The following is a 23,753-nucleotide window of genomic DNA, read 5'->3' on the forward strand; positions in this document are numbered from 1 at the left end:
AAGATCTATTAACTGAGAAGAAAAATGATACCAGTTATAATGCAGACTTTTTTTTGGTTAAAGAAAAAAATCATGATAATAACTAAAATGGGCAAGATTTTAACAAATATAATTAAAGGAAAACATTTGCAATACAAAGACAAAGTGTGTCATAAGAACAGGGCAGAACCATTAAAAGAAAAATAGGAATATGAAAATGCAAGGCACATTACAGCAAATTCAAATGACCAGCATTCATCTGAAAAGATGCTAAAATGCACTGCTAGTAAGAAAAATACAACTTTAAGTAAGCATGAGATATCACATTACACATATTAGACTGACAAAATTGAAATGAGTGATAACATCTATTGTCAGCAGGAATGTAGGCAAAAAGCACTCTTACATTGCTGTTAGAAATGTGAATTGTTAAAAAACATCTTAGAAAGCCATCTGGCAACATCTACAAAAATTAAAAATACATTTACACTCTGTTCCAACAGTTTCATTTCTGAGAATCCATTCCTCCGAGTAAAATGTGCACTTACATATGATTATAGAAGTTTAAGAATGTTTATTGCCACATATTTTGCAATGGCAAATATAAATATGTAGATAGGCAAATAAAATGAAACAGAAATAATAGACATATCCATTCATTTACAAAACCATTGAAAAGAATGATATAGACCCATATCAATTTATTAATTAAGTCAAACCCAGTTTGAGTGATATATTTGAAAAAATATTCATAAAAACTGTGCAATTTTTAATAAGGCTGTTGATGACAAACATCTCCATATATGGGATTAAATGACTTCAGCACAAAATGAATTTAAAGACCAAAAGATAACATAGTTAACCTGTGTTAATAGGGTATTATGTGGATTTGATGTGTGTGGGTGCTGGAGGAAAGAAGGGAGACCAAGCAAGAAACAGGGAGAAAAAACTATACAGAAATATGGATATCTATTCTAAAAAACTAAAGAAAATAAATTAGAAAAAGTTTATAGAAGGAGCTGTTTTAGAGCTGATGTGGTCACTTGAAAGAAAACTATTTTAGTAGACAAAGTGTCTGCTAACTAAGGCTTTTAGTCTGTCTACATCATTTTCTTAATGTTTCTATGATCTCTTTACTAATCACTGTGTTCTGAGAGCTATCCATATGAATTTAAGTGAAATTATATAAAGTTTGTTAAAAATAAATAAGTACAAAGACATCTAGCAGAATTACATGTTTTCTCTAGTTGTACATTGAAATAGTATTTATATTTAATAATATTGTAGATTTTTATTTGAAATAATTTAAAGCATAATGATTATTAAAAAATACTTTAATTTTGTTCAGCTAGGTAGTAGCTTTAATTTCCTGGTTTATGAACTAAAAAGCATTTTGATGGTAAAAATGGTACTTCAGAGAGAATAATCTATCTTCAGTGGGAACATTAAAAATTGTTTTGTGTTTAGAAGACACAAATAACCCAAGTAATAATCTTTTAAGGAATTCTTAGCTGTCCTTGACAAAGAACACATCAACTGTAATTTGCAGATATATCAAAATCTCATTTTCTGAAGCACACTTTTGCAGATCCCATAGTAGAGCCTTAGAAAGGCAATAAACAATATGGGTCTTAAGAAGGAAGTATTGCTACAAATGAGGTTCTTATTAAAAACATATAAGAAAATTACAACAAAATTATATATAGCAAAAGCATACTCAAAAGTAACTGTATAAGACTTCTAAGTTATATTTTTAGACAAACCAAGTCAGAATTCATCTGCCAATACCTAAACATTTATAAGATAAATCCAGTGACACGATATATAATAATTAAAAAAAAAAAATTCCTCACCTGAGGATATTTTTTCCATTGCTTTTCAGAGACAGTGGGGGGGGGGGAGAGAAATATATGTGAGAGACACAGGGATTCATTGCCTCCCACACTTGCCTCTACAGGGGCCAAGGAGCGAACCTGCAACCGAGGTATGTGACCTTGGCCAGAATCGAACCAGGGCCCTTCAGTTCATGGGCCGATGCTCTAACCACTGAGCCAAACCAGCTAGGGCACAATATATAACTTCTGAAATAATTATTTTATTCAATAATTTGTTAGTGATAAGGACCAATTGATAATAAAGTGATAAAAATTCAAATGCAGAATGCTGGGTAACAAGATTAGCAATAATAGAAAGAAAAATGTAATATTTTCACTGACCCCTAGTGGATGAGTATAATAGTTGGACCACTAACATGAAAGTCTAACAACAGGTGGATTAGGTTTTCACTGTCAGAGGAAGGTCTGATCACTTTTTAAAAAAATTATTCAAGGCATTCTCACAAATATCTTTTTGTACATTTGTTCTGGGATTACAATTTCAAGAAATACAGCTTTATTATGGAATCATTAGATGAGGCTGAGTGTTGGATACTGAATGTAAAATCACTAAGTGGAAAGATTGTCCATCTTCTGACATTGTGTTACAGAGATAGTCTAAAGTTTGGAGTATTTTTTGTATTATTTATGGTTCTAACAAATATCAGGAAAGTCTGTACACTTTGATGAGTCTTCTACAGCAAGACCTGAGAGTCAGAATCTATGGCAGTAAGTTAGATGAATGAAGAAAGACATTATCAGGCAACAGGCAGATCTGGGGATATGTATTTTTTATGTAATGAGTGAGTAGCCTAAGGAAAAAGAAAGTGGGAAAGTAGTATTTTGTTGTACTTAAAAGAAATATTACAGTTGGAAAAAAGAAACATATTTAGTAAAGAAAACATAGTTAGTAAAAAACATAATTAGAAAAAAGAAACATAATTACTAAAAGTAAAAACAATCTCATAGCAGATGTACTTTTATTCTTTATAACAAAATGCAAAGCAATACATGCTTTATCACATAAAATTTTCAATATATGAACATGATTGATATAATTAAAAAAACATGATGATGGAGAAAATGTTGATAAAGTTGGATGAAACTAAAAAGAAAAGTCACAAATAAATATTAAAAACAGTAAAGAGCAAAAGTTACCCTGTTAGAAAGTTAGAAAAATAGAAATATATAAAGATAATTATGTTATTGAATCAAAGGTATCATAGCAAAATAAAAGTCTAATTAGACAGAGCAGCACAAAGAACTAGTGGGCAACAACAGTGAGGTAAAATATAAAGATTATTGTTAAGAAATGATAAAATAGTGAAATTAGAATAAGAAACCTCAAACTATACTTAATAAGAATTCCAGAAAAACATAATAAGATAAAGAAGGAGAGCCATTAATTGAAGCTTTTATTAGAGTATTTTAAAGAATTAAAAAAAAAAACAAAAACCATAAATCGCCCTGGGTCTATCGGTTGGAGCGAAAAGTGGCAGGTTCAATTCCAGTCAGGACACATACCCAGGCTTTGGGCATGATCCCCAGTCAGGGAGAATATGGGAGGCAACCCATCAATGTTTCCCTCACACCACTGTTTCTCTCCCTCTCTCTCCCTCTCTTAAAATCAATAAAAAACACATACTCATAAATCATGGATTAAAAAATATCACAAAGAGCCCAGCTGGCATGGCTCAGAGATTGAGCATCAACCTATGATCCAGGAGATTGAGGTTTGATGCCCGGTCAGGGCACATGCCCGGGTTGCGGGTTCGATCCCCAGTGGGGGGCTTGCAGGGGTCAGCGGATCAATGACTCTAATCATTGATGTTTCTATCTCTCTCTCACCCTCTCCCTTCCTCTCTCTGAAATCAATAAAGACATATTTTTAAAGAAATCATAAAGATTAAGGTTTAGGATAAAAAGAAAAAAAATAGATGTATAATATTAAACAGACTTTCAAAGAAAAAACAAAAATTAAAAAGTTATAATAGAACAAACACATATTACTCTAGACATACATTCCTTATAACTTGAATGACAAGTAACTTGCTATCATAAAAGAGGAATAATGCATTTAAAATTTTGAAGAAAAATAACTTTTAACCTGAAAATTTGTCCCTAGTTAATCAATGTACTTAGTAATTTGTGAAACATGGCAACATAGATGTTAGGTAGATCAATAGAATGTCTTCCCCAAAGAACCTCAATTAAGATAAAATTGAAGAATAACCTTGAACCCAAAACCCAATAACAACACCACATTACCTAAACTCAAAAGGCAGAATTAGGAAGATAGAAACAATAATTTTGAACAACAAAGACAAAACTTTTTGGTAAATCTAAGGAATAATTTAATAATATATGTACCTAGTTTATTCATGTAGAAATAAGTTGCATATAACAAGCTAAATGTAGTATGAAAACTGAAGGGAAGCATTATTCCCTGGCAAGTTAGTTTAAAAACGATGGCATTATTTAAAAGGAAACTGAAATATTGGATATAAACATATTTAGGAAAATTATGGTAATTATCAATAGAAATAAAATAGAACTAAAAAACTAGAACACTGGAAAGAGAGAGATGGATGACACACAGAAAACTGTTTAGTCCCACATTATAGGGGAGAAGAAAAAAATAGAATAATAAAACTTGATAAGTAAAATGAGCAATAAATAAACCTGATGTTAACATTTCTTAATTTTTAGTGGTGAGTTAATTTTTTTCATCTTAAAATAACAATTTCAAAGAAAGAGTAAAAGTATGCATTTACATTTTTAAGTATAAAAACTTACACACTATAGCATAGATATGTGTAATAGATTAAATGTTAAATGCAAATGTAAATTCCATGCTTAAATGGCAAAGAATTAATTTAAAATTTAATAACATCTTGATTATAAAATTCCAGGAAATGATAAAAAATAGAAAGAATAAAAACTCTTGCAGATACCTATTTCTTTATCTTTTATAGGAAAAGTTACTTGATACCATCACTGGAAAAACTCAGGATGCTAACAATTAGAAAAATACATGTTCAAAAGTGTTTTACGCTTTTAGGTGAAAGAAAATAGTGTTCAATATACATGAAACTGTATTAATTAATGACATATATCACTGGAGAGAAGATAAATGGCAAATAAAGAAAATAAAAATTAAACAAAATTAGAAAAATGGATATATTAATTATTCAATTGGAGAAGATGAAATATTTCAGTAATCGACAATCTGTTTCTTTGATAAAATAAAATATGTTGTTTGGGTAAAAACAAGATGAAGCAAAAGAAAAAAAAAAAACCAACAAAATAAAAATTCCAACCCCAAATTATCCAGCATAATTTTTGTATGTCCAAATGGAACATTGATCTCTGTGTATCCAAAACTTGACTCAGTTGTTTTCCAAAATATGCTCTATCTGATTTAATGAGAAGCACTAGCTTTTGTCCAGTAATTAATGTCATCCTTGGTGCCATCTTACTATGTACTTTTCAGTCAATACATTACTAAGTCCTCCTTAAGATATCTCAAATTTGCCTATTTTTTCCATGTGCACATTTCTCTAATTTAGGCTCTTACCATCTGCCACCTATGGACCTGCAGAGTGCCGTGGCCAGTCTCCTTGCCTTTGAGCTTATTCCACTTGAATTATTTCACCAAAGCAAGTCTGGTAAATTTAGTCAAATTGAATAACTCCTCTTACTACATTAACCCATAATTCTGATCCTTTATTGATTTTTATGTTGTTCAGACAGTTAAACTTAAAACTATTTATAAAATTTTATTGTCTTGCATTTTTAGTCATAAGTCTCAACACTACCTCGCAACCCATGAACGTATGCACACAGTTTTGTTTCCTCCCCCATGCTTTCTCTTTATTCTTGCATCATGATGAACTTCTTTAGCCATCTCTGGTACTTCACAGATGCTATTCCTTATAAAAAAGTAATTTTCCATATTTGCGTAATTAAATTCCCTTTATTTCCCAACATGCAGGTTACAGACTCTCCAATCAGGCAATGACTCACTTTTTTTCTTACCAAATGACTTTGTAATTCTCAGATCACAGCACATTTTCTCCTTTAAGTCCATTCCCAGACTCAAATTAGGTAATTAGGAAGGTCCGATAAACTTTTATGTTGGGTATCATCATATCACTTTGGGGACTTAGGTAGTATTTGGTATACTGGGCACTCAATAGATATTTGTCAACGTTATATCTTCACTTTCATAATTTTTTTTTAATCTTCACCCGAGGATGTTTTGCCATTGATTTTCAGAGAGAGTGGAAGGGAATGAGGGAGTGGGAGAGAGAGACACAGAGAGAAACATCGACGTGAGAGAGACCGATTGCTGCCTCCTGCACGCACCTCAACCGGAGCCGGGGTCAAACCTGCAACCCAGGTACATGCCCTTGGCCAGGGATTGAACCGGAGACCCTTCGGTGGACAGGCAGATGCTCTGACCACTGAGCAAGACTGGCCAGGGCTTCACTTTCATAATTTTACAGTCAATTTCTTTCTATTTATACACAATTATTATCTCATGCCCTTTTCATTATATTCAAAATCAAGATTTCCCTCACGAGCCCAATAATTCTTAATAGATAGGTGTACCTTTTATTCCATGTGGAATTAAATGGATACTAGAATTAAACTCCTAATATTCCTACAATCAAGCATCTCAACTGCTATGGATAAACACTCTCTCCTTCCTCCTTCCTAAAACAATAGAGATGTTTCTTAAATATTTTTTATGCTTATTCTCTTCTCATTCCATATCATCAGAACCCGATCTTTACTTTTTCCCATTCTCATGAATATCCTAAGCCTCTCTCTTTCTTTAATAACCATAATTTCATCAGAAGGACATAATCTTCCTTCCATCCATACATTTATTTTCATTTTAGTAGCATCCATTGTTTTAATCTTTCCCCTTACAAACTTTCAGAAAGAAATGCTTGCACCCTTAAACTCAAATTCTATACATTTATTATTCAACCTTCCATATGTCCTCCTCCCCCAAAAATTTTTCAATGAACTTTTGGCTATAAAATGTAGTGGACACGTTTTAGTCTCTACACTGATCTCTAAGAGAGTGTTAACATTTTTCTCTCTCTCAACACTCTCTACCCAATTTTTGTGTAAACATATTCATTCTTTTCCTCTGAAAATTCTAATTATTTTTTCTCCTCTTCTGCCCCCTTAGAAACCTTAAAATTTTCTCCAGGCTTCCTTTTCTTCTTCATATTCCCCTTCAATTTCCTTAATTTTCATGGCTTTATTACAGGTGTTATGTTACAAGTCATCATGTTGATATCTCTAATATAATCGATATCAGAAGATCTTTACAGGTATATATTAATTAGCTTCTGGTCAACTGTCTCCCCTAAGATAAACTGTGGTTGATATTAAGATGATTTATATCAATATGGTTTGTATCAAAGAGTTCCAACACTGAAGTCCAAATTTTGGACCTAAAATTTGCCCTTCCTAGCACATCCCACAGGACTGTGAATGAATTAACTTTCACTCAGTTGCCTCATTTTTTTTTTTCTTTTTTGAAAATCTATATTTCTAATTATCTACATTCTATCAATTATGGCATCTTTCCAGTTTTAGTTTCAAATGTCCCTTTACCCACCCATTTCTGCCATCTCTGTTATTCATGTTCTAGATCAGGAACAAATATCTTTTGACTGGATTACTAAAAAAAGTCATACCAACATGCCTACGAGTGATTCCTCACATCAGGAATTTGACCATCTTGAAATTGCTGCTAGCTAAGCATAATTAAAAAAAAAAAAAAGACTTAATAGAAACATATGTTAAGCTTTTTGTAAAAATTGTAAAATCTTCTAGAGAATATTGTCTATTTTTAGCTTAGGGCAAGAAAAACTGTAAAAAGCATATTACAGTTTAATCCTAAGAACATGAACTTTGTGTTTGATTTGCATAATCTAATTTGGGTAAATCACTTGGTTCCACTTTTATATAATATAATCACTTATAAGTAGGACTCCTGAGCATTATTTAACATCTGCCTCATGTGGAGTATTATATTGCTGCTTATGTCCAGGGTGTTCTAGACATGTAATGGTACCAATCCTGACAGAAGTCTATCCTAACAGACACCACTCCATTTAAAAGTGGAGATATATCACTGTAGACAATGTAGACAGTTGTATTACTAGGCTTTTTATTTATAGCTCAAAATGTGCATCTCTCATATGAAATTTGATAAAAGGGAAAACTTTTTAAATTCTTAGACATTATGAATTATAACACTCCTCAGACTTTAAATATAAAATGAAATATAGCTACATTAGGATAACATAGTGTTAAAAATCATAATTGAAAAAATCATGTTCATAAAACTGAAGAAGAAAGCAGAGGCTCAGAGGAATGGTTAATAGGGGGTGAGTCATTAGAATTAAAGTTTACGAACATGATGCAATAGTAGTAAGCATGTTATATAAATAAACATGTTATTTGGAGCATGTTTTTACTTTCAGGTGGTAGAATTTAGGAAATTATATTCCTCATGGAATATTTTTGCATAAAATGATAATGTGAGTTGACAAATATAAGCGCATCTATTTTTGTAAGAATGCCCATTCCTGTCATTGTAAAAATCTCTTTAGAACTTCACCCTACTTTGACAACCTTCAAAAAATTCATATCCTGAGAGCTGTTCCAGCAACGAGGAAGGAAGCCTTTCAGCTTAAGGCTGTTATCTCCGCTCCCACTGCTGATAGCTCTGCCTGCAGTGAAAAGCTATTGCTGGGGGAAAAAAACCCTATAGTGGTCCTGAAGCTTAAACCCACTGGCAAACAGAAGTCTATTTTGTGAGAAAGCACTGGGAGAGAAGGTTCCAGGTACTGTGTAGGAAATGTCTCACCTTTATACAACTACCGGGAGAACATAAAAAGTTATAGTACATTGTCCTTCTTTGGTTGAGTCTCTGGATCAAAAATCCTAACTATCCAATTTCAATTAAACCTTTAGTAGACTGACAATACTATTGTTTGAATATTCTGGTAATCTTTTTTTGGCTACTTCTTCTAAGATCTACCCACAGGCTCGGCTGGACTCCTTGCTGCTGATTAATGGCACACGTTTTTATTAAGAGTTCTGAAGGAATAAGTTGAAAGGAATGTCAACTGACTCATCAGCACATTATAAGCCAGCTGTCTATCACTTATGTTCAAAGGCACTATTTTTGTCTTCTAACATTTGAAACTTTTAAAAGACAGCTGAAATTTTGTTTCCAAGTGTGGAAAAGCATCTTTAAAAAATGACTTGTCATGTATTATCAACTTATTCAATTTCTCTGACAGTTTTAATAAAACCATCAATATATATATATATTTAAAAATATATCTTTATTGATTTCAGAGAGAGGAAAGGAGAGGGAGAGAGAGAGACAGAAACATCAATGATGAGAGAGTCATTGATCAAGCCCACAACCCAGGCATGTGCCCTGACCGGGAATCGAACCCCGATGGCCTGGATCCTAGGTCGACGCTCAACCACTGAGCCACGCCCGGCCAGGCAAAACCATCAATATTTATTGAACACATATTTTGGGCCTAGCAACCATTAGAGACTTATATGAAACAATACTGTGCCCCTGATTTAAAGAAAAATCTGACAATAAGGACAGTATGAGTTAGCAAGCAATAGAAGATAATATAGATTTATATATATCTGAGAAACTAGTAGAAAAATATTAATGAAGACTGGAATAGTAAGTTAAAGTGGTCAGTTATGGAAGAAAATGTGAGCATGCACTTGAAGAATGTATGTAATATAAATATATATCATATGTGTAGATATTTTAATTGGGAGAGCATGAGAGTCAAGGAGTTAGCATAAACTCAGATAATAATTCACTTATTGGGTGAATACTATGTGCAGGTTCCAAGATATAATACAAAGATGCAGGGGCCCTACCTATTAACAATCTCATGGGGGGAAAAAAGTCTTATAATAAATACATTGTAGTTCTCTGATTACAGTAAGCAAAATGCACTGCGAAACACACTGTATGGGTACTGGCACAGAGTGAGAAAGAAAAGCAGTTTCCAGGAGTCTAAGAAACAAGATAACAGTTTTACAGGATGAATAAATGTTTCCTTGGAAATATCTTTGGTGTCAGTCAGTTCCAGACAGAAAACACACAGGTGGGGTGGTATGCCAGGGCCTGCATCTCTATTTGGAGCATTCTTTTCCCATATTTTTGTGTACACATTCTCAAATAGAAATAAACATCAAATAGGCACTGTAAAGCTCTTCCTTGGTTATGACCGAGAACACTGTCAGTACAAAGTGAGTCGGAAGGAGGGCTCTTCACCTTTTCTTTGTAAAGGTAATGAGCAGAGGGAACAAATGACACGGAGGGAACAGTGAATATTTAAGATGAAGTTGTATAAAGATGAGGCATTGTCCTGTATATTGTGAAATAAAGTGTAAAGAATGACAAGAAAAGGAGATGGAGACAAACATTTTGAATTGTGATATTTTTCACAAATATTACTAGAGCTTGATAAATTCACAAGTTTGCTATTAAAATAACTCCATTAGCAACTTTATTCAAAAGACTCTTTTTTACCTTGAGTGTAAACTTTCTTCAAAGAAAGCTCATTTGGGGAGCCTGTCTAAATCAGTACTGTATTTTCTTTAACAACCAATTATTCTAGAAAACATTTAGGGATTAATTTGGTGCAAGTGTCAGAGTTTCCGTGCTGTTGACATGATTCAAAGTGCTTTAAAACACTATTTTTGGGAGGAAGGTTAGAATTACTATCAGTTTAGTATTGGTATTTCCCTGAAAATATTTTTTCTGTTTTTCAACAATTCTCACATTATTCTCTGCAGTTTTGACCCTATGTAAATAGGAAGCTACAGGAAAAGTTGATGCAAACTGCATGAAAATCACCTCTAAACTCCTTTCAGTAAATTCTAGAAACTCAAATAGAGTTGGTGAAAAATACAGGGCACATGTACATATCACTTCAGGGACATAAAAAGATTTGGCAAAATAATACACATGCGAATGATATGTAAGTTGATATTGGCTTTTCACGTACTTTATATTTAATGGTAGAGAGAAAAAAATGAATCCGGAGAGTGCAGAAGTAAAGATTTCATGTCAAGATAACTGCAGAGGGAAAAAACAAAACAAAAAAACCCCAGCACAAGATAGTTTTGTGTATGTATGCTTCCCTGCAAGTTCCAGACTGGCAATGTTAAGCCTCATGAGCTAGTTAGGTGGGTAAATAACACATGTGTTTTGCTGTAATACTTTTACAATTAAACATATAAATACATAGTATTATATCTTTTGTGATTTCTCCCTTCTCCTTAGAAAAACCAATAGAAAACCATTGATTGCCTTTACTTATTAGAAATTATTATGATTTAGAAATATTTTAAAATATTTTTATTAAAAAACCTTTTAAAGCAAATCTTTTATTTAGAAAGCAAAAGAGTCAAATCAAAACTTTATGACTCAACAAATGCACATTTAGAAACAATTCATCTATTTAAAATTATTTCAAGATAGTAATATAATTGCTCCTATACTATTCTTAAACTAGTTTAACAAATGTAGCATTATTTATTCACAATTGGAAAGAAAAAGATATTTTGATAAGTAATTTTTAAAATGTTGAATACTATTTAAAATGACAAAAAATAAATTTCTTATATTTAAAAAATTAGATTTGTTTTAGAGAACTATTTTATTTTATTTTATTTTTTTAAAAATATATCTTCATTGATTTCAGAGAGAGGAAGCGAGAGGGAGAGATAGAAACATCAGTGATGAGAGAGTCACTGATCAGCTGCCTCCTGCACGCCCCCAACTGGGGATCAAGCCTGCAACCCAGGCATGTGCCCTGACTGGGAATTGAACCCCAGTCGCCTGGATCCTAGGTCGATGCTCAACCGCTGAGCCACACCCGGCAGGACTGGAAAACTATTTTAATTAAGGAAAATCAATTGGTATAGAAACTCACTCACATATAGGAAAAGTACCTGTAATGCATCATAGAATAAGAATAAATTTTAACCATAACGAAGATTTACTGTCTATAATTCTCATATATTAAAGATGACATATAAAGCTCCCCCCCCCCCATTGTTTTATAGAATTCAATTCATTCACATTGAAAAAAATATGTTTTTCATTTCAGAGTAAACATCTCCCTCTTCTGGAATTTTTATTAAATTCAGGAAACTAAAAATGTTGCTGAAAAAGCTAAACAATTTCAGTTCAACATGTGGATATATGTGAAAACTTATCAATATGCTTTAAATATAACTCATAGCTTTACAATCCTATGCAATATATATATTTAATTCCTTTAATATTTATGCCCATTACTTGTAATTTTACTGTTTTAATATCAGAAGATTTAAAGTGAGTAATTAAAACAATGTTTGCTAACAATTAGAAGTATATATTGATAAAGTAACACCTGTTTATTATATTTTTATATCTAGTATTATGTATATTTTAACTTTTATTCACTTTCAATGTCTTATTGTATTCTTAAGTTTTCCTTAAGTTATATTTATTTGGATAAAGCTCACCCATTTCCACAGTACTCTTACTTAGACTCAGGTCACAATAAACAAATATAGATGTTAATTTTTAAGTAAACTCAAAATAATTAACCTACTGAGAACTTTATTTCATTCTTCAATCCCAAATTTTAAGACATCTAAAGAGCTTAATACTCAAAATGTAGCTTTGAGACCTAATATTTTCATAATTTTAAGGAAGTTTTTTCTTTAACCAAAAGTTATATATATCTATTAACATTAATGAATAAAGGTTTAAAAAGAAAAATCTAGAAAATCATTCTTAGAGGCTTTAAAAAACTTATTTCTTACACATACAGGGTGTCCCCCAAAATGTATGCACACTTTAATAGCTGAGAGCTCAATTTTGAAAATGAAATGTATTTTAATAAACACTGCCTTTATAATTATTCAAAGTGTATGTGTATATTTTGGGGGGATACCCTGTATATTATTTAGATTTATTTGTTAATGAAATTTTAAATACAGTTTGAAAATTTAAAAAGTCATTTTAGAAACAATTTTGGTTGTTCCCATATTATAACTGTCATATGATTACTTAGGTCAAATTCATAGGTTTTGTAAAAATATGCACATATATTCTTAACCTACAAAATACTAGCATATAAACTTAAAAATACAAAGGTTATCCAAAGTGATACAAATGTTCTAAATGTAATAGAAACTTAATAATAACTTATCTATTTATGAAACAGAAGTGGAATAAAATTTGTCTGATTTTTTAAAGAAATTTGTTTTGGAAACTTGTTAATAAATCATTTGTAATGATTCTTAATATTCCTTTATATCACCTGAAACAAATTTAAAAAAAACCCAAAACCCCAAATGAACTCCAGGTTAGTCAACACATATTGCAATCAAAAGTGATTCCACCGCAGTAACAAGAGTGGTCACATATGGCAGAACCTCAGAACTGATTGTTTTCTTAAGTTCTCACTTTGATGCTATTAGGCTGATGTATCCTTGGAACAGTTTTAACAGTAGAGGCAGACATTGGGTGTCTTTTTATTCTGTTTTCTCAAAGTTTGTGTCTATAATGAATAGCAATGAAAAAACACTAGCAATAAGTGAAGCAGGAGCGTAACTGTTTCTAGAAGAAATGTTCTCTTGTGTTTGGTCAAAGCTTCTCAATTAATTCCTGAAGAGGTGTCAACTCATGCCTATCAGTCAGATTGAACTCCTGAGGGAAGGGGGGATGTCTAAAGAAAATGTTAAGGTGTGCCTCCCTTTACATCACAAAATCAAAGAACAGCTAATAAATATGGGCATTAACCCTGAACAGACACTTTGGAATAGTCTTTGCCTCAGACATAATGTTTTTTTTGGGAAATGACATACCAACTTTATTTATTTATTTATTTTTGTTTTGTTTTACTTTTAATTTAATTTTTCCATTACCATTTGTCCTCTCTATGCCCTCTTCCACAATCACCACCGACAGCAATTTGAGAATGAAAATGTTTCATCCCCAAGCTGATTCAGAACCAAAGATATCAAATAGTTACTGCATCTTGGAGACAACTATTTGATTGGCTTTTTAATATTAGTATCACCTGCCAAATAATATTCATATTCATATTTATTTATTTATTTTAAACGTAACTTTATTGATTTCAGAGAGGAAAGGAGGGGGAGAGAGAGAGAGAGAAACATCAATGATGAGAGAGTCATTGATCGGCTGCCTAGCCCACAACCCGGGCATGTGCCCTGATCAGGAATCGAACCCCGATCACCTGGATCCTAGGTTGATGCTCAACCACTGAGCCACGCCCGGTGGGGCATAATATTCATATTTAGGACACGCAGCCATGACTGTACATCCTTCTTAAGGACAGAAATCTGCAATGTTCTTGTAGAATAGATTCAGAGTGTTACCTTTGACCCATTTGCTGGCGTCCTCTCCCTCCCCCGGCATAAGGGTGTAGCTCTGATTCCTAATTCCTAGTGCTCTCTCTGCATGTTTTAAAAGAGCTAATAGTGATGAAACCCTTCAGGGATATTCTTCTTTGCTTGACTGTTTAAAACAAAACAAAAAACAAAACAAAACAAAACAAAAGCTGCTAAGGAGAAAGCCCATCTCTGTTTAAAAGGGACAGGAGGGGCAATCTGTCCCTAGTGCTCAATGGGAGTCAGCATGGACGTTATTCCCGGATGGGGTCAACTTGGTGCAGGCCCACTTCCCCTCACAGGCTCCAAATGTGAAACCAGTCACATTTCATGAAGTTTCCCTTACTTTTAAAATGAAATATCTCATACATAAAGATATATGTGAATTTTCATGAAAAGAGAGTAGAGCAACTATATATGTACTCATAACACAGTTAAGAAATTAAATATTACTGGCTTTAAATCTTGCATGTTGCTCTTCCTAACTAGTTGTCTTTCTCACCCCCCAAAAGATACACTCCATGTTGATATTTTAAAAATTATTTTCATTTTCATTATAGTTGTACAATTCCACACCTAGGTATACATAAATGAGACAACATACTTAAAAAAATAACTTTTGGCAACTCATCCATATAAAGATATAATTCTGGAGTTAATTTGGTGTCATAACTGTATAGTTTTTAATGAATTAACATACACAATACCATTATATATCACTTCTCATTAATATATCTTTCAATTTTATTTATTTATTTTTATATTAAAAATAATGTTGCTGTGCAATTTTTTGAAAGAAATATCTTGGTACATGTGCAAGATTAAATTCAAGATGATGTGCTTTTCTAAGAAATTGTGTCAATTTCTATCATAACCAATAATGTATAAGATATCTAGTGGTTCAATATCAATACTGACACTTTAAATTAAATTTAAATTTGTGTAATTCACTGGTACAGTGACTTTTCTTCAGTTAGAAAAAAATTTGTTTACTATCCAATTAATGAGACCTTTAGTTTTAATTTTCCAAAGATTAAAGCTTAAGCCTCTTAATCTTTGATGAGTTTTGGTTTCTAGTCATTTATTGAAAGAAACCACATGTTGGAAGTAGCTATATATTTTAAATAAACTATAACTAAATAAAATGTAGACCATAATCACTGACAGTACTTTAAGATTATTACATTATTGTATATCTATCTTACTAGATATTTCTAATGCCTGCCATGTAGCTCATTGTACTAAAATAACTGGTAAAATTAATGCAAATTTTTTTCTTTTTTGTTATATGGAGTACTCTATTGGAAAAAGCCTCAATTTTAGCAGAATGTATTGGAAATAAATACTGAGAAAATATGTTAATTCTATGTCCTCTGTAGCAATTTCAAAAACACTGGAAAAAACCCCAAACACTAAAAATCCAAAAACATTGGAATTCTCAGAGCAGAATATATGAATGAATGAATATGTGATTCTATGCTCTCTGTAACACTTGGATCCTTGAAGTATGGAAGAATAAAGAATTAAATATTCTAACTCAATTTGATTAGCATAAGAAAACTTTGAAGCAGTCACAAACCAGTATGTGTGTTAAATAGAATAACATAACACTTAGGTCTTTCTAAATATTTATTTCCTTAATTATTAACTGATCCCCACTTTCCTCCTCACTCACACACTTTGTTTTAAATAAACATCCTGTCAAAATGCATAGTCAGTTAGGGTCTGCTATAGACTGATGGTTGTGTTGCTCAAAATTCATATATTGAAACATAATCCTTAATGTGATTAGGACATGAAGCTGGAGTCCTTAAGAATGCAATTGGTACCCTATAAAAGATACTCCAGAGAGCTCCCTCATCCCTTTTTGCCAAGTGAGGACAGAGAAAGTGACTGTCAGATGTGAACCAGAAAGGAAGCACTCACCAGACACTAGAACAAATGTGAAAGGTGAAAAAGGCAAATGAAATGGGAAGCAAATTAGATGGAATTATTTATTTATTTGATCCTTCTGTCTGATTCAGATTATTTTCTTTGAAATGTTAAATCCTTTTTGATACTGAGCAATAAATAAGCTTCTAGAGATTGACATGTCATTTTAAGATGCTAATCAGAAATAACACCTGTCAGATTTCATTTCTAAAATGATTAAACTTTACCTAGCAGCTGGAAACAGGTCTCTCTGTTTTCTAGATCTCTAATTACTTTGTGACAGTGTTATATTCAAATATTTTAAAATTTAAGGAAACAAAATAATAAACTGAGTTAATTAACAACACATTAACTCTGGCAGTTGGACTGCTTTTGTCATTAAAATAACACTTTCAGCATGGTACACAAGGGATTAGATGAAATGATCCAATTACCATTGTCAACCTCTTAAGAGGCATTTCCATAAAATAAAACTGGGCTGTATATGTAATAAAGCACACAAAAGGAAAAAAAAATAACTCAGTATTAAATGCACTTAAAAATATACTTATCAAATTTTTTAATAAAATTAAAAATTGACATCAGAGAATTAGGTAATTAAATAATTAAATTACTCTTTTAATTAAGTAAACTTTATAAGTTATTAAGAACATTAGTAACCATAGTTGTAACCACATGTTATATGAGGATATTTGAGAAATTTGCAATGTCACCATATCATATAGTAAATGCTAAACATTATTTTTATTTTAAACTTATCTTTATTGTTGAAAGTATGACAGGTATCCCCTTTTTCTGAGCATCATTTTAATCCAAGATGACCAGGGATAGAAAAAAAATGCTCTTATTGCTGTTTCTGATGAAATTTCCTTTTCTAAGCATTTCACTGTCTCTACTGCCCTGTCAGTAAGCTTGCATGTTTATAAATATGTAAGTATAACTTAACATTTTCTTAAAACTTCTGAGGTAAATTTGTATTGTTTTACAGTGAGTGAGTGTATGATAGATGCTAATATTTTCCTACTTTAAATTGAGGGTAAATATTTATAACTAGTTTATATGGTATTAAACCAATAAAAATATAACTTTATTTTCAGAAGTAATCTTTTAAGTCATTACATCATTCTAGTAGAACATTGAACTGGTTAAATATACAGTGTTCTGTTTTTAAAAAATATATATTTGTATTGATTTCAGAGAGAGGAAAGGAGAGGAAGAGAGAGAGAGAGAAACATCAATGATGGGAGAGTCATTGATCGAGCCCGCAACCCGGGCATGTGCCCTGACCGGGAACCGAACCCCGATCGCCTGGATCCTAGGTCGAGGCTCAACTGCTGAGCCACGCCCGGCCCGGCCAGTGCTCTGTTTTGATTCAGTTGTCACAACTTACTTTATCTCTAGTACAGAGAACTCCGAAAGTTATGAATTAATTCCATCATACAATATCTGATTTTGGGACTTTACTTCTACAGTGATACATTTAGAATTAATTAAGTGAAAAACAAAACAAAACAGAAAATAAACAAAATGTAGTCTGTAAAAATAGTTTAAACATAACACACATTTGGAGAAACAGTGGGAAATTGTGGTCATGAAGACAGAAATATTTGTATAGACTGAAGAGTTAAATGGGAAAGATTTCACTTCAAGAACTTTTCTCTCATAAATATTCTCTGCAGTGTTATTGTAAAATTATTTCTGCATATAAACTTTGTGGTTGTTACAAGGAATCATATACTCCTTAATACAGTAAATTAAAAGATAACTCTTAAAAGCATTCTTATTTGTAAAAGAAAAAATAATAGAGTATATTTTTTTCACTGTAAAATCTGTATGAAAGATATTACTATTAACTCAGAGAATTTAGATATTTTAATACCAATATGGAGAATCATGCATCAAAGGATAAGCCCTATTATGTTATTTAGGTTTCTAACTAACACCTATTTTTTCTGGATTATTTTGAATATATCCTCTATTTATAGTTTCCCCTGTGACATGGATTATCCAAGAATCTTATTGGAATGAATGAAACTCATATGTCAAAGAAATTGTAAATTATTATAGCACAAGCTGATTGGAGCATTTAAAGAAAGTCTGCATGCTATGTTATTTTATTACATAATTATATTTGAGAAAACAGGAAAAATTAAACTGCTTCTCTATTAATTCTATCATTATAATCTTACTAACTAAACACTTTTTCGAGGTGTAACTACAAACATACATTTGAATTGTAGTAACAACCATTTTTTTTGTAAAAAAAATGTAGGCTGAAATTTGGAAGTAACAACAATATTTATGCTGTCATGGCAGGATATGAAAAAGTCAACAAAACATAAAAGTCCAAAATAAAAATGAACATTCATGCATAGTGGTTGCACAAACAATATTACTTAGAGAGTATTTTCACCATAACTTTTACTCATAATGGATAGTATCTTGTTTTGCAAACCTGAAACCTATTTCACTATAGATTGTTAAGAAAAGAAAAATTCTCATGAATAGATAAATACAGCAAAAGTAAATTCTAAGATAAGTAAGGCTCAGAATATATGCCATTCATGTTCTATTTTAAAATATATTTCTTGAAGTATGTGAACTTTCCTTGAAAAATAGATTATACAAAAATATACCATGTAGGCATTTTAAAGTGGTAATATAAAAATATGTCTGAGAATTGAAACAGTTAAAATAAAGATGGCTTAAATATAAGGGAAGCCATATACTCTAAAAGTAAATGCAGCCCAGTGATTAATGACCCAAGCTTTGCAATCAAATAGATCTTGGTTGAAAAATGCAAATAGCCTCTGCTAGCTGTGTCACCTTGGGCTAAGTTTTCAAACCATCCTAGCTTTGCTCTACTAATTTGTAAGATGGGGATAACTTCATCTGTCCTTCATGCAATGGTAAAATTTAAATGACAGAGCACATGTGAATGCTTATCACACAGCCTTTCACTGATTAAGTGCTTAGGAAAAGCAGCTCACAGTGGTAGAAAGCAGAAACAGAAGTACTATCAAATGTTATTAATCTGTTTCTAAACAGATATTTAAGGTGTACTGGCCATATAAATCCCACAGCATGGGAGCTAAGCTGTACAATTTTCACAAATATTGTATAAACTCAGAAATCATAGCAACTCCTGTGTGTGTCCTCTAAAAACCTCTGTGTAAAAACCCACATCTATTATGGAGGGGTTGAAGACCTATCAGAAAAAAGAAATTAATGCTGATGCCACATTTATTTTTTTTTTTCTGGGCTCTTTTATTGTTTTTCATACTATAAATATTGGCACTCTACACTTAAGCACAAACATTTCAAATTCTAGACTGTATATAAAAAATAATAGAAAACATTATTTTGGCTTTTACCCCTGTTAAAGAAATGTACATAAATGCAAATTTTAGAGTTTTGTGTATTTAAACAAACTCTCCTAACTTAATTAGGTAAAAATTTAAAAATGTCTAAGAATATGCATTATATTTCCAGACAACCATTTAAAGTTACCTTGATTAAGAGAAACAGGCAAAATTTTAGATACTTATTCTTTGCCATAATTGTATAATCACTGGAAATGCAGTAATACAGCAAAACTCTTTGCCATAATTGTACAATTACTGGAAATGCAGTAATAAGAAACAGACTGGTGTCAGAATGGTCTCAACAACCTACAGTCCACATAAACATCAGTAGATTGATATTTATCGCATGCTTGAAAAATTTAGGACTCATCAACATTTGTCTTTGCACAGAGCATACAGCCAGCACCAGCTGGAATACGGGAGATCAACTCTGTAATATCCAGGAGGTCACTCAGAGCCTAACCTGCCCCAGTAGGTGTTCAGCAGTCACAGACTGTAGCAACTGTTCAGTAATATGGGTAAAGGAAATCATGCCTGTGGGCAACTTGTTAGCAACCCATCCAGAAACATTTCCACATCCTGAATGTCTGGGACAAATCGCAAAAGTTATACGACACATACAGAAAACCCTCATGCTTGCAGGGCTCCTGAAAAAAGGTAGTGCTTGATTAAAAAGCTTCAGTGAATCTATATTCATTTACAAGTTAATTGTCATCTTTGATTTTGAAACTTGAAATGAACGTTGAAAATCTGAATTAATTAAAGCCTTTTTAAAAAGATTTTTTAGAGCAATTTTAGCTTCACATCAATATTGATTGGAAGGTACAGAGATTTTCCATAAACCCTGTCCTCACACATGCACACCCTCCCCCCTTATCGACACCCCCCACTGGAGTGACACATTTGTTACAGTTGATGAACCTTCACTGACAAGGCATAATCACCTGAAGTCTATATTTTACCTTAGAGTTCACTCTTAGTGCTGTACCTTCTATGGGCTTGGATAAATGAATGACATATCTCTCATAATGGTATCGCACTGAGTATTTTCACTGCCCCCATCCTCTGTGTTTGCCTATTCATCCCCCTCTTCTCCCTAAACCCTGGAAAATACTGAGTTGTTGTTTTTTATAATCTCCATAGTTTTACCTTTTCCAAAATGTCCTTTAAGTGGAATCAGACCATATGTAGTCTTTCTAGATTGGCTTGTTCCACTCAATAATATACATTTAAGTTTTTTCCATGTTTTTTCATGGTTTGATAGTTTATTTCTTCACAGTGTGGAATAATATTTTACTGTCCAGGTAGACATATAATTTTGCATGTAAAAATGTTTACACAAAATTGTTTACTTAGATTTGTTATTTGTGATTTTTTTTTCATTTTAAAAAATTTATCTTTATTGTTGAAAGTATTACAGATGTCTCCCCTTTTCCCCCATTGACCCCCTCCACACTGGCTCCTGCCTTCTCCCTAGGCCTCCTCTGCATTATTGTCTGTGCATATATGCATATAAGTTTATTGGTTAATCTCTTCCCACTCCCTGCCCCCTTCCTTCTGAAATATGTCAGTGTGTTGCATACTCCAATGTCTCTGGATCTTTTTTTTGTCAGATTTTTTTTTCCATTAGATTCCACATATGATACATCTGATATGGGGTTACTTTCAAAAATATATAAAGTACTCATACAACTCAACAAAAGGTAGACAAACGCCCAATTAAAAATGGGCAGAGGACCTGAATAGACACTTCTCCAAAGAGGACATACAGATGGCCAAGAGACATATGAAAAAATGCTCAGCATCACTAATCATCAGAGAGATGCAAATTAAAACAACAAAAGGGTATCACCTCACACTTGTCAGAATGGCTACCATTAATAGACCAATAAACAACAAGTGCTAGCGAAAATGTGGAGAAAAAAGAACCCTAGTACACTCCTTGTGGGAATGCAGATTGATACAACCACTATGAAAACAGTGTGGAGCTTCCTCAAAAAATTAAAAATGGAACTGCCATTTGACCCAGGGATCCCACTTTTAGGAATCTATCCTAAGAGGCCAGAAACACCAATCAGGAAGACCATATGCACCCCTATGTTCATAGCAGCACAATTTACAATAGCTAAGATCTGGAAACAGCCCAAATTCCCATCAGTAGATGAATGAATTAAAAAACTATGGTACATTTATACCATGGAATACTATGCAGCTGTAAAAAAGAAGGATCTCTTACCCTTTGAGACAGCTTGGAGGGACCTGGAGAGTGTTATGTGAAACAAGTCAGTCAGAGAACAACAAGTATCATATGATCCCACTTAGATTTGTGTGTTTTTTTATTTTAGTATTTAAGCTGTCTTTCTCTAGAGTTTTCTGTAGTGAAAGTTTGTTCATCAACAAACATTTCAGTTCATCATAACACTTTCAGTTTTTGTTTACATGTAAATGTGTTTTATTCTCATTGATGAAAGAATTTGGTGAGTGCACAATTCGACAATAATAATGATTATTTCTCATTTCTTAGCAGATAAGATTCCACCTCTGTCTGGCTTCATCTGTACTTATTAAGAGGTCTGATGTCTTTGAAGTTAACTTTATGTCTTTCATTTTTGACATGATTAGGTCCTCCCTTATTAAATTTAGGAGGTACAAAGCTTCTCTAGTGTTTGATATAGATTTATTTTTGTCTGTCTTGCTAGAAGCATTTATGTCTTCCATCAATTTCAGAATACTTATAGGCAATTGTTTTCAAATAAAACCTTTCCATACCCTTTCTATACCTTCTTTGTAGCTATACCAATTAGATGTATGTCAATTTTCTCATTCTAACACTGATGTCCTTTTATTCCACTTTCATGTTTTCTTCCTCTTTGTAATTTATGTGTTTTTTTATTTATTAAACTTTGAAGGTACCATCTATTTCCTCCTCTGTTGCACTGAATAAAATTGCTTAATGTCTTCAACGAATTTCAAAATTCAACTTATAATTTGTATTTGTGAAATTAAATTATTTGTTAAAAACTCTTTCTCAAATAATTATAACTAGAAACAGCTGCTCAATTAAAAAAAAACCTTTCATTTCTTTAAACATTTCCTTGGAAGTAATCATATTTTATTGTGTTACAACTTTATAAAATTTTTTATTCAGCTGCCTCTCAATAATGGTGGCTCTTTGTTTCTGTCTTTGAGTGTAAGCTCATTTTTACTTGTTTTTACATTGTGGGAATTTCAAGTGCCTAAACAGGGGATGCTTTTTCCACTAAGAACTTGCATTTGCTCAGGAGCTTGTATTAGTTATCACCTTAGTTTCATGAAAATATGAGATTCACAATCAATCCCCTTATGTTGCTGCTGCCCTGAAGCAGAAACTCTTACTAGCAGTTCTCTTGTCATGTGTCCATGAGGCATCTTCCCTTTTGGCAAGTTTACTAAGACTATAAAATATAAGCAAAAATACAGAAATTTTCAATTATCAAATATATTTAATGAATAAGTATAGGAGCCTACTACCAAAAATTAGAGAAAACACACCTCACTAACATTCAAGAGATATTTATAAAATTCACTAAATATTACCCATCTAGTAAGTCACAACTTTAAAAAATACTCATTATATCTCACATTTCCTGAAAAACATTAAATTAGAAATCAATAAATAAAATGTCCAACAAAACTACAACATATCAATTTAATATTCACTCTTTTAAATATCTCAAAAGTCAAAGACTCATAGAACTCCCAACAGCATTAGCTGTATGCCAGCTATGGGCATTTATATACTTAAGGGTCAATTTTAAGAGTTACAGAGAAAAGTAAAAACTAACCTCATTTTTCACACTACATTTTTATGATTAGAAAGATTAATAAAGGGCTTGTGTTCTGTTAGTTTAACAACAGATGGTCATCTAGAATATAATCCAAAGTCCCATAGAAAATATAGATTTCCAAAGAGTTACTTCAGATAAAACCTGGTCTGTGAATCAGTTGTTGGCTTTTCATATGGAGGAATTGAATTAAAATTTATTCTCAGCTACAAAATAGTAGCTTTGATATTTTTTAACAGTATGCCATATGGTTTCTTTCCATTTCTCATTTCTAAACAATTTAT

Source organism: Miniopterus natalensis, chromosome 2 (assembly GCF_054644295.1).
Source record: "Miniopterus natalensis isolate mMinNat1 chromosome 2, mMinNat1.hap1, whole genome shotgun sequence".
NCBI lineage: Eukaryota > Metazoa > Chordata > Mammalia > Chiroptera > Miniopteridae > Miniopterus > Miniopterus natalensis.